Source organism: Manis pentadactyla (genome assembly GCF_030020395.1).
Source record: "Manis pentadactyla isolate mManPen7 chromosome 15 unlocalized genomic scaffold, mManPen7.hap1 SUPER_15_unloc_1, whole genome shotgun sequence".
NCBI classification, from domain to species: domain Eukaryota; kingdom Metazoa; phylum Chordata; class Mammalia; order Pholidota; family Manidae; genus Manis; species Manis pentadactyla.
The window spans coordinates 4,665,669-4,676,469 of NW_026644588.1; the positions used below are offsets into that span (position 1 = coordinate 4,665,669).

The window sequence follows — 10,801 nt, forward strand, 5'->3', positions numbered from 1 at the left end:
GGCGCCCCTCGTGGGCTGCTGGCTCCTAACTGTGCTTGAGGGTGAGCCTTCCCAGAAGGAATTCTCCAGGCCCGCCTAGCCTGGGGGCCGGCTGGCCAGCCTGTGGAGGCTGGTCAGGAGGTCACCCACCACAGAGATGGGGTCCCCACAGGCAGGACCCAGAGCATTCAGGTCCAGACCGGCCTGCCTCGGGTTCTTCTCCAGGCCCACGGAGGTTGGCATGGCAGGAAATCAGCCACTCTCATCTGTTCACATATTGTTGGTCTGACGAGGCGGAGCAGAGGGGTGACCCGGAGTCCGCAGGGCCCACCAGCACTGAGACCTTCCTGCCCAGCCCTCACCCGAAGGACAATTGCTCTCTGTGCTGCAGATTCATATTTTGTATGTTAGTCTGACGATAAAATTTGGGAACCAGAAAACACCGATAAGTCCACATGAGAGTCAAATATTAAGCAAGGACGACACAAGGTTGGTCTCCACGGGAAGAGCGCCCCAGAATTCATGCAGAGCCAGCAGGTCTGGCATTTGCAACAGGGAGAAGCTGGGATTGTATTGCCATCTGTTTGGAGCTACAATATTTTATCTTAGAATACTTTTCTGAATGGCATTGACATTGAAGATATGCATCAGTGACCTTGCAGGTTAAAATCCACTGATTTTACTTGCTGTGCCCTCTTAAGTGAACGTAACAATATTCCCCAGGGTGGCTGTGCTGGGGTACAGCGGGAGGAGGCATCCTAAAAAGTGCCTTCAGTCCTGGCATCACATGCCTTAGATGCTTGGCAGATGGCACCGCCTTCTTGCCACTAGTTTATCGTGTCATCTCCCCCGCCCCCAGGAATCACTGTGGTTGTCCTAAAGGAAACCTGAAGTGAGTTCCCCAAACGGATCCACTATTTATATATTAAGAGCCCTAGGGAACTTTTCATGTTTGTATTAAAAAGAAGTCATCAACAGTCAAAACTACATATAGCGTCAGTTCATACGGGTCTTGACTTACATCCTGAAAACTAAAAAAACAAACAAACCTGAGATCCCAAATTTTAAATGTGCCCCGTGGGAACTTACACACCTCATCCCAGATCTCCATCCTGAGAATTTTCCCCCGCTTTCACTGCCTAGTTGCATTTCTCCCCTTTCATCTGCATGAATTACGTTATTTTGGTAAGAATCATAGAATGCAGGCGTCTTACTGTCCCAAAATATAGATTGGATTGGCACAAATGATGAATATAACGAGATAGGTTTAAAAACCAAGAACTTAAAACAACGGCTCTACCGAGAGATCACGAACGTTCAGGAGCAAGGGGAAGAGGGTGGGGCTGCAAGAAGGAAATCACCTCCTCCTGCGCGCCTCCGAGAATGACCCAGAACAACTAAAGGTCTGAAGCAAAAGCCACTTGAAGAAAGGTCGGGGGAACCGAGAGGCGCTGTCCAGGGACCAAGGGTCAGGGACCAAGGCCCAGCGTGGGGAGCAAGCAGGAGGAACACCACGTGCAGAGCGCCTCCCGGAGGGCCTAGGGGTTCTGGCCCCACGTCTGGCAGCCCCACCCGGGCTCCGAACACCTGCTGGGTGCATCTCCCAAGGGCTGGGAAACCACCACCACTCTTAGGGGGCTCTGACACCCCGCCTGAGGCTGTAGTTTGAGAAACACCAGCCATACTGGAAGGAAATTTGTGGACTAGTTCTGGGGATCTGTAGGAACTTTCTCTGGGAGTGGAAGTGCCCCTGGGAATGGAGGTGGTAACTCTGTCCATCTACCCCGCTAGCACCCCTCAGCGCCCTCCTGCGTTCCCATGCGGATCCCACCTGCTTACCCTGGCGGCCTCCCTCCCAAGGGCTCCCACCCGGCCACACCCAGCAGGCGGCCTCTGCCAGGACCAGTACCCAGGCAAAGGGACCCCTGCCCTGGGGGCCCTGGGGGCCCTGGGGACGGGGTTGATGGCAGCCGGGCCCGCCAGCCTGTCTGCTGCAGCCGTGTTTGAACTTTAAGTGACCATCAACCATATAAGCAGTTTATAATATAAATGCATATAATATAAACAGCTCAGTTACCTGCAAGATGTCAAGTATTAGTAAATTATTGTTGTTATTCTTAGACCTTTTCGTTTGTGTCAAATTCTAGACTTTAAAGTTACCCAAGAAGTATTTTCTCAGTGTTCTAGCTCCTTGCCATTCAGTGACCTGCAGACCCATAACTTTGGCATCACCAGGACTTGTTAAACTGGCGCCGTGGCCCCTTCCCAGAACTCCTGGAACAAGGGTCTGCATTTTAGTAAGATCCCAGTGGAACCTTGTACACATTGAAATTTGCTCACGTGCATTTCCAACTAACCCCAGCATTTCCTCATCTGACAGATGTAGAACATGTTGTCTAGGCCACAAAGAGAACTCACTACTATGTATGTGCACAAGCGAGATTTCTTATCTATGTGAGAGAAGGTTCCTAAGTGGTACATTGTGTCTTCCCAAATTACTTCTTCCCAATAATATCTGCAGGGGTTTGGTGAATCTCATGTTATCCTCTTTCCATCAGAGCCTAGGACAGAATTAAAAAGCATGTTCTGGTCTCAAAATATATCTTAGGGGTCACTCAGATCACTTACCTCAACCAGAACCCACAACTCTTTAAGAGCTGAGAAGTTGAGGGTGGGAAATGAACGACGCTCCTCTGGCCGTCGTAGGGGGAAATGTGTTTTTCACACTCAGGCATACGGCCACAGAATTCCGGCGTGAACGGGAGCCGTGGGCCAGCTCAGCAGTGCTCATACAGGGATGTGATAACGGACAGGCTCGGGAATCTGGCAGGACTTCCCTCCAGAAACCCTGACCCAAAGCCGAGCGTACATTTGAACGTCCCTAGAGTAATGCTGACGCGAGCAGTTCAACTTGCATTCATCTCCCGCTGTGTGTTCGGGGGTGCAGGGCCCTCATGGAGGAGGCAGCCTGGGGACGTTATGAACGTCCTCACTGGGCGGAACCATGAACTTTTGAACTGGGCCAAACAGAAAATGTTCCAGGCCCTGTGGCATGAACACCTACAACCTGCTGCAGTGACAGACTTCTGCTCAGTTCTAGCCATCGCGGCCACCTGTGTTGGACCAAGATTATTTTTCTGCCCCCAATACCGGTCAAAATTCTCTGCAAACAACATTCCTTTTCAAGTCCTTAAAAACCCCTGAGTTTTGCCCCTGGTGGGATGCTATTTGGGTTGCTCCCCAAATCTGTGGGCCCCAAGCTGCAATTCCTTGATCCCAGATAAACACTTCTGCTTAATTATGGCCTCCTGAGAACTTTAGGCTGACAATTGCTTTTTATTCTTCCTGATTCTGGACAGAATTTCCCCAGGAAGATAGGTTAGTGAAATGTGTTATCTTAACCCACCCCCTCTAGAGTTTTTAGCTTTTACTGCCTGCTCACCAATAACACGGAAAGTTTCACAATCCCTCTGTCCACATAAATAAGGAAAAGCTGTGTTTTCCACCTCTGTGATTCTCTCCTGTCTGCCTCCTTCACTATAGGGACAGAGCACTTCACCTCTACACGGTCACCAGCTGCGTGGCCGTTTGCCCCACCCCAACAGCGAGTCTCAGACCCCGGCAGGCTATCCAAGAATTCAACTCAGTTTGGACACCACCTACCCAGAGACGGTACCAGATCCTGCAGCTGAGGGCTCAGTCCCACGAGACTGTCCCCCTTGCGCCCCTCCCCACCAGACCCTTCCAACCAACCTCAAGCCCAGGTTACCCCGTGTGTCTGATGCATGGGCTACAGATCAGAGATTCCCACGTCCCCACCATCCTTTAGGTTCCATTAACTTGCCAGAGCAGAAGGCCTCAGAACTCAGAAAAACATCTGCCTTACCTTTTCCACTCTGTTGAAGACGACACATCTCCCTCCCGGAGCTGACGTGTTCACCAGCCTGCGAGCTCTCTGAATGCCCCACGCCCAGGACGCATGGAGGCTTCCACACCTGGGCATGATCAGTCATTACCTCCATTTCACCCCCTCGCCTCTCTCCAGAGGATGGAGGGTGGGGCTGAGAACTCCAGGCTTCTGATCCTGGCTGGGTCTTCCCGGTGACCAGCCCCCACCCAGGAGCCCACCCAGAGCCACCTCCTTAGAACAATCAATGCCCCTGGGGTGCTCTTAGCAGTCAGGAAATTAAAGGCGTTTGGGAAACTCTGTGCTGGGAACCAGAGGCACAGACAGTCTGTATATTTTCTATTACCTGTTATTCCACCTCAAGCCAAGCCCAATAAATGAAAAGCTCTGGAGGTAGGAACCAGCTGTCATAGTTTTTAAACGCACCAAGTTATTCTCACGTGCAAATTGTGAACTTGCAATGTGAGTGCTTATTGCACTTTAACCTACATGTGAAACACCTGGAATTGTTCTTCGGTGCCCAGGCACTAGGTCAGGAGGGCTGGCTTGGGCCCGAGGGTTTGCATTTCATACAAGCTGCAGGTCCGTGGATTACACTGTATGTATCAGGTCCTCTTTATGCAGGTAAATAAAACTGGATGAAGAAGAGTAAATTGACCTGAGGTGACAGTGACAAAATAAAACACCTGTAATACGCGTTGTATTTCAGAGAATTTTATTAATGTTGAAAGAAACTAATCAAACACTACATCAGTGCTTCATAACAAAACGTACGAGGTTAAGAGAATATTCCCCATTCCCCACGGCACAGAGAGTTTCCACTGAAACACAGAGTCAAAAACTCCACACTCGGGAGAGGGTACTGAAGGGGCCGACCCTCCCCACAGTCATAAGTAGGCCTTTTTCACAGTTTCCCAAAGCTTCAGTCATTTCCTCGCGCAAACACGCGGATTTCAGAGCTTTCTATTGACACAAGAGTGCAAGTGGTTTCCTCATGCCGACTCAGTTTCTTGCACGCTTGTATCTAATGTACAAAGGTCTGCGGACGACAACTTCATAGGCTCCACTTTCAACACACATTTATGTCATTCACAGGCAGCGTCTGCCCCGCGACCCCCAGTGCCATCTGCGGGCCTGCGTGCGCACAGGCGCCTCCTGGGGACGGGCGCTCGGCGGACACGCGGCTCCTGGGCCTCCCCCAGTCCGCCTGTCAGTCACTTCCCCCTCTCTCCGTGGGGGGGACACACGCACAGTCGCTCTCTTCGGAGGAGGAAGGAACGGCGGGGGGCGCGGCGCACCTGGCCCTCGGTGTGCGCTCCGCGCGGGGTCCCTGACCAGCGGCTGCGCCCTTCTCTGGAGGGAGGGGGGTCAGCTGGAGGCCCGGAGGGGACACTCACCTGGGCGGCGGGGGTCGGGGGCCCTGTAGGCCTGGCCTGCGCCCAGGCGCGGTGAGCGGGGTGGCGCCAGGAGGCCACGGCTGGGCATCGGGGCTGCCCTTTCCCGGTCCCTGGGGGTGCGTGTTCGGACTGAGGACAGGGACACGGGGAGAAGGGAGGAGCCCGGCCAGCCCGCAGAGCAGCTGCCCGAGAACTCGGCGGCGGGGCTGGGCAGAGGCTGAGTCCTGCCTGCGTTGGGGAGTCCTGGCAAGCCTGGCTGGGGGCCTGGGGAAACCTCCCACCTGCTGGCTTCGAGGCTCCACCGCCCGACTTGTGCCCGGGGGCGGACGCCGGGCAAGGCGCGCTTCTGCCCGGCGGGCTGGGGAGCGTCGCGGGAGGGGACATCGGGCTGCCGGCCGGGCCGGGAGAGGCGCGCGACAGCGGCTCTTCAGAGCTGGGTGGGATGGGCCAGCGAGGCCCGCCGGGTGCCCCTGGGCTGGGCCGTGGGCGCTCAGTGCCCGAGCTTTGTCGAGAGGCCGCGTGGGACAGAGCGGCCTCCCGTGGGGGGTCCTGACAGGGGGCTGACCTGTGAGAACAGCGCCCGGGACGGGTTGCTCTGGGTTGTTGGCACAGGCATTGGCCTGGCGGGCTGCCGTGGGAGAAGGAACCTCTTACCAGACGCCTCGCGGGGCACTGACATCCAGCAAATGTGAAAATAACAAGCAACGCAGAAGAAAGGGAATAGGGCAGGCCAGTACAACAAACAGGGTGCAAATAGCAGAAGACGAGACCCTCCTCTATGTCAGAAGGAAGACGATGAGCCAGACGACACATACGAAATTGAATTTCAGAGGCAGGCAGGTGGCCAGCGCGCGCTCCAGAGGCACCCGCCTAGGAGGTCCTTCCTGCTGCGTGATGCTCAGGACCAGAGTGAGCTCTGAGCGTGCGCCCCGCAGGGCACGGGGCTCCTGGCCCCCCGGCTCAGTCTCCCCGTCTGTCCTGAGTGGCTGCACAGGGTACGAGGAGGCGAGACCCAGTCCCATCCCAACTCGCCATTCCTCACCTGGGAACTGGCTCCTTCTCTCTGGCGGGCTTGTACAAGAAGCCTGGAGTCCGGAGGTCCTGGGGCTTCCTGGTGGCCTGGTTCTCCTTCCTACGGGAGCCCAAGGGCTGGGGGCAGTGGCTCCGGCCCAGCACTTCATGGGGCACCGCCTGCTGCTGGCCTTGTGGCCAGAGGCCCCACAGTTCTTGCCCTTGGCCTGTGGGGGTGGGATTGGGGGTAGGGGCAGCTGGGTGGGCAGTGAGTCAGCAGAAATCACGGGCGGTGTTGGCAGGTTAGGACAAGGACAGATATCCGGCGTCGGGTATGGGCTTGTGGGACAGGGCATAGAACCGGCGGCCCGTTGGCTGCCTGGACATTTAAGAATCACGGCCCTGCCCAGAGCCCACTTTAGAAAGTGACCTGAGAGGAAGGAATTAGTGCCTGAAGGTGATGGTCAGGGACTGGATTTGAATACAGAACCAACAGCAAGCTGCACATGCACATGACGAGGCTGCTCCCAATCACCAGGGGGGACCCCACGAACCAGGCCAGCCTCGGACCGTGAGCGCGCTTGAGGCACAGTCGCTGTGTTTCCCACGTGAAGTCCACTCTCTGGGGGCCGTGCTGACCCCCGGGGTCTTGGACGGTCCCCGCCCCCACTGCCCTGGTGTCCTCCTCCTCCGGTGAGCGAGCCCTCGGCCCCACTGGCCTCTGCGGCTTCCTCAGGGTCTGGGCTCCGGGTCTCTGGGGCCGAGGCTGTGCGCTGTGACCTGCCACCCGCCTCACGTCCCTGGGCTTCTGGTGCTTCTCCCTCGGGGACTGATTGTTGGATTTCCTAGTCGCGAGAAAAGGACGAAAAAAAGCATGTCGACACAGAGACAGAAGCCCCGCACACCCCTGCTGCTCTAAGTGCACGGGGGGGCTCTCTCCCCGTGCTGTCACCCCCACAGTGGTGCGGTCTTCTCATCAACAGATGTCCCGTTCTGTGTCATTCTGCGGCCTTTTCCAGTCATTACTCACTCCAGGACGGGACACGTCCTGGAAAAAGACCGCCTCGTATATCAGTGGGGAAATGAGGTGCCCGTCCGCGGGAGCCTGGACTGCGGCGGTCAGGGCTTCTGTGCGGTTCCTGCCTGAAATGTCGGTGTGACTCAGGCCCGTGTTCCGGGTTTCCGGGCCGCCACTCCCTCCGAGCTTAGCGCACCTCCCAGTATTTATCAAGGCTAATACCCAAGCAGCCAATAGCTGCTGATTCTTTTCCCACCTATCTCCAGGAAACTCACCATTATCACAGGACATCTTACTGCAAAGCCGTGCCGGTTCCTTGGACAAAGCTTTGCCAACATTCGATATGAAGCAGTGAACACCTGCGCGATTTCATACGTGACGCCCGTAACCACATGCCGATTTCAACAGAGGCACGCACAAAGCCACACAGGAGAGAGCCATCCGAGGGTGCCCGTGCAAGCTCGCTATGGGTGCAAATTCACACCGGGCAGCTCACACATGAAAGCCTCTATGACAGTGAGGGACACATGCGTCATGGGCCTCCCAGCACGTTCAGGCAGAAATGAACAGCCCCCACCTGTGCCCTGCAGGGAATCCCTGCCCGCATGATGCCCGGACATGGTCCAACCTCTGGTGCTGGACTCCGTGTCTTTGTGCAGCTGTGTGAGGCCAGCGCACTGACAGCTGATGTTTCTTGTTTCAGACACAGCAGGCAGCTGGATCCTCTCCTGGCATCAGGGGAAGCTGGAGCATCACCTCCACAGGAGTGACAACTACCCATTCCTCGGTCATCAGGTCAATCTAATGGAGAAAATAGAGTCAAGAGGTCTGCATGCAGGAAGACGCCTTGGGGTAACAGGATAAACCAGCTCCCAATTTCTGGTGCCCATAATCTTTCCTCCAGTCCCACGGGGAGTTGGGTGATGACCTCCAAGTGGTACCAAGGGTGACAGCCCATGTTTAGGGAATGCTGGGGGCCCCCCAGGGTAGCCGAGGGCCACAGCCGCCCACACCCTGTCCCTCTGACCCCCACGTGTCCATGTAAGTGGTCGGCGTCCATACTGCAAATCACTGAATTTCAGCCCTGGTCGTGGGAGGGCCTGTCTCAGCTCTGATGCTAGACTGGAGTCCACCTCAGTCCTGCCCGTGTCCCCTCGTCCCAGCACGGCCCATACTCACATCTCTCTGTGGAATCCCAAGCTGCTTGAAGAATAGTTTCCCCTGTTCCATCGAAAGCCTGTTGGGGTCCATCAGTGTTGGTCCTGTCCCAGGGGTTCTGTTGACCTGTGGGGGGTGGAAAATAAAACCACTGAGTCCTGCACACGCCTGCAATCCGGCACAAGCAGGGTGCAGTCAGCACCCAGCTCTCCTGCCCGCCCATCACTCCCTTGCACTGTCATTCAAACTCCATGTACATATCCTTCTACTAGTAACATGGTATCAGAGAGTGAGAATAAGGTGAAGATTTTTTAGTTTCTCCACTAGATGTAACATGTTTTATTTATATACAAAATGCAGTTTCCTTACTTAGAGTCCTTACATCAAATGCCATAAAATACTTGGGAAAAGTGATCACATAATTGGTCTCAAAGAAAATTCACTATGTTACAAAACTGGTTATCTTACAACCTATCGTCCTTTTTTGTCATAATTTAATAAAATTAGCTATAACCACATTATTTAACTTCTTCACAATAGTGTTTTATAAACTATGAAATACATACCCAGAAATTCATGAAATCAGATTCCTTAAAATCAAAAATGACTTTAACAGGGAAATCATAAAGAAAATAACAGCTAAAGAACTTACGTCAAAGCTTAGGAGCAGAGAGAAACCCGGGTTCAAGGGGAACTCCTTGATCCATGTGGGTCCGTCACAAACAAACCTGAAACCGCAGGAAGTGTTCATCTTAAGAAATCGGAGGCAAAGGCAAAAGGTAATAAAAGGACCAAAAAGTTGGCATTTGTTAGTCGAATATCGATAGGATCTATTGGAAAACTGAATAGAATATAACAGGAAAACATGATTCTCTGAAAACAGCAATACAACACATTTTACCACAGGCTGTCATAAAAAGATAACAAAATGTATCAGATTATATTAGGGGGAAAATAGACAACTTTGCTGTAGACACAGAAAGGGCCAGGGAATGTTAATTCTAGTCCTGAGCCAAACATATTTGAAAATCTAGAATACAGTGTGCTTTCCTCTTCAAATTGTAAATGACCAGAATCGAGTCGTGAGGAAGCATTTCCGAATCACCAGTTAAGGCAGAAAAAGTCTTGCCTCTGCATCGGGCTGAGAGCTTTACAGCCAGGACGCTGCTCTAGGTTGTTTCGGGCTTGGGGACCCGAATCCCAGCCAGATCCAAACAAGCTCTCGTGAATACACCGGGAGAAAAGATATGTTAATAAACTACGTACTGATTTTTAAAGGCTCTCGGTCAAAGGCACCAGGGCCCCATAACTGCTCACCCGCCACCCGACACAAACCAGGGGCTGGGTGGCCATTCTTTGGAAATTTGGCCCTTCATCTAAACATTAACATTTTCAAAGTATTTTTTGAATCAGGCTCTGTGCTACAAAATCGTATTAAACGGTTAACTCACCCTTATCTCAACACCTAAACCAGCCCTCTTTCTGTTTCCTCCCATTTCTCGTCAGACATAAACCGAGGCCCCAAACGGCAATGGAAACTGACCTGTGGTTTTGCTGCCTGTCTGGAGCCGCTCAGGAGATGTGGACGCTGGGCAAAGCCCACTGGAGACGGAGGGGCTTCCAGGGTGGCGGTGGAGCCCACTGGGGACACGGTCCATTCTGCTGGACTTCATACCGCCTCCGGCCCCCGGGCTTCCCTCCTGCTAACTCAGTCGGCCCGGCCGAATCCCACGTCACCCAGCGGTCCCCTTCCCTCCCACCGGATGGACTGTGTTGCTGCTCCCTGGCTTCATCTTCTCTCCTCTGGGTGCATCTGAAACAACGCACTCTGATTTGGTCTTCGTCATGCCCAAGGATTTTTAAAAGATTCACATACATCATTAACACTATGTACTATGTGAAAATATTTATACGTATGCTGCCAGTGGGGAAGGTTGTGCAGGTGTGGGGGTGGGTGGGGATGGGGGGCATATGAAAAATCTCTGATCCTTGTGCTCGATATTGTTGTGAGCCAGAAACGGCTCTAAAATATAAAGCCTATGCCTTATAAAGATTCAGGCACCGAAAGTTTCTGTGATATGACTGCCCTTGCACTGTTCACCATGTAAGAACTTGTTCACCATGTAAGAACTTGTTCACCGTGTAAGAACTTATTCACCATGGAAGAACTTGTTCGTTATGCTTCAGAAGATTGGAGACTGTTGAGAATTAGGCTTGGGGTTGATTAATGATTGTGCATTCTGCAACGTGCCCGGGATGGGATGACTCAGCGTCCCCCTGGCAAGGGGCTCAGCAGCACCCAGGGCTTTGCCTGGAGGACGGCCTGGCTCA

The 10,801-nt window shown here is 53.5% G+C and overlaps 1 long non-coding RNA gene and 1 pseudogene across 1 annotated transcript; both read right to left on the reverse strand.

Annotated features, from left to right (window-relative positions):
* Positions 1-3,905: 3,905 nt before the first annotated feature.
* LOC130682299 (uncharacterized) lies at positions 3,906-7,848 on the reverse strand (annotated as a pseudogene).
* A 142-nt stretch (positions 7,849-7,990) lies between these two features.
* Positions 7,991-9,192, reverse strand: LOC130682246 (uncharacterized). The gene is made up of 3 exons (XR_008995455.1): positions 9,123-9,192; positions 8,492-8,596; positions 7,991-8,113 (listed from the first exon to the last, which is right to left on the reverse strand). It is a non-coding gene; the product is annotated as an uncharacterized LOC130682246 (long non-coding RNA).
* Positions 9,193-10,801: the final 1,609 nt, after the last annotated feature.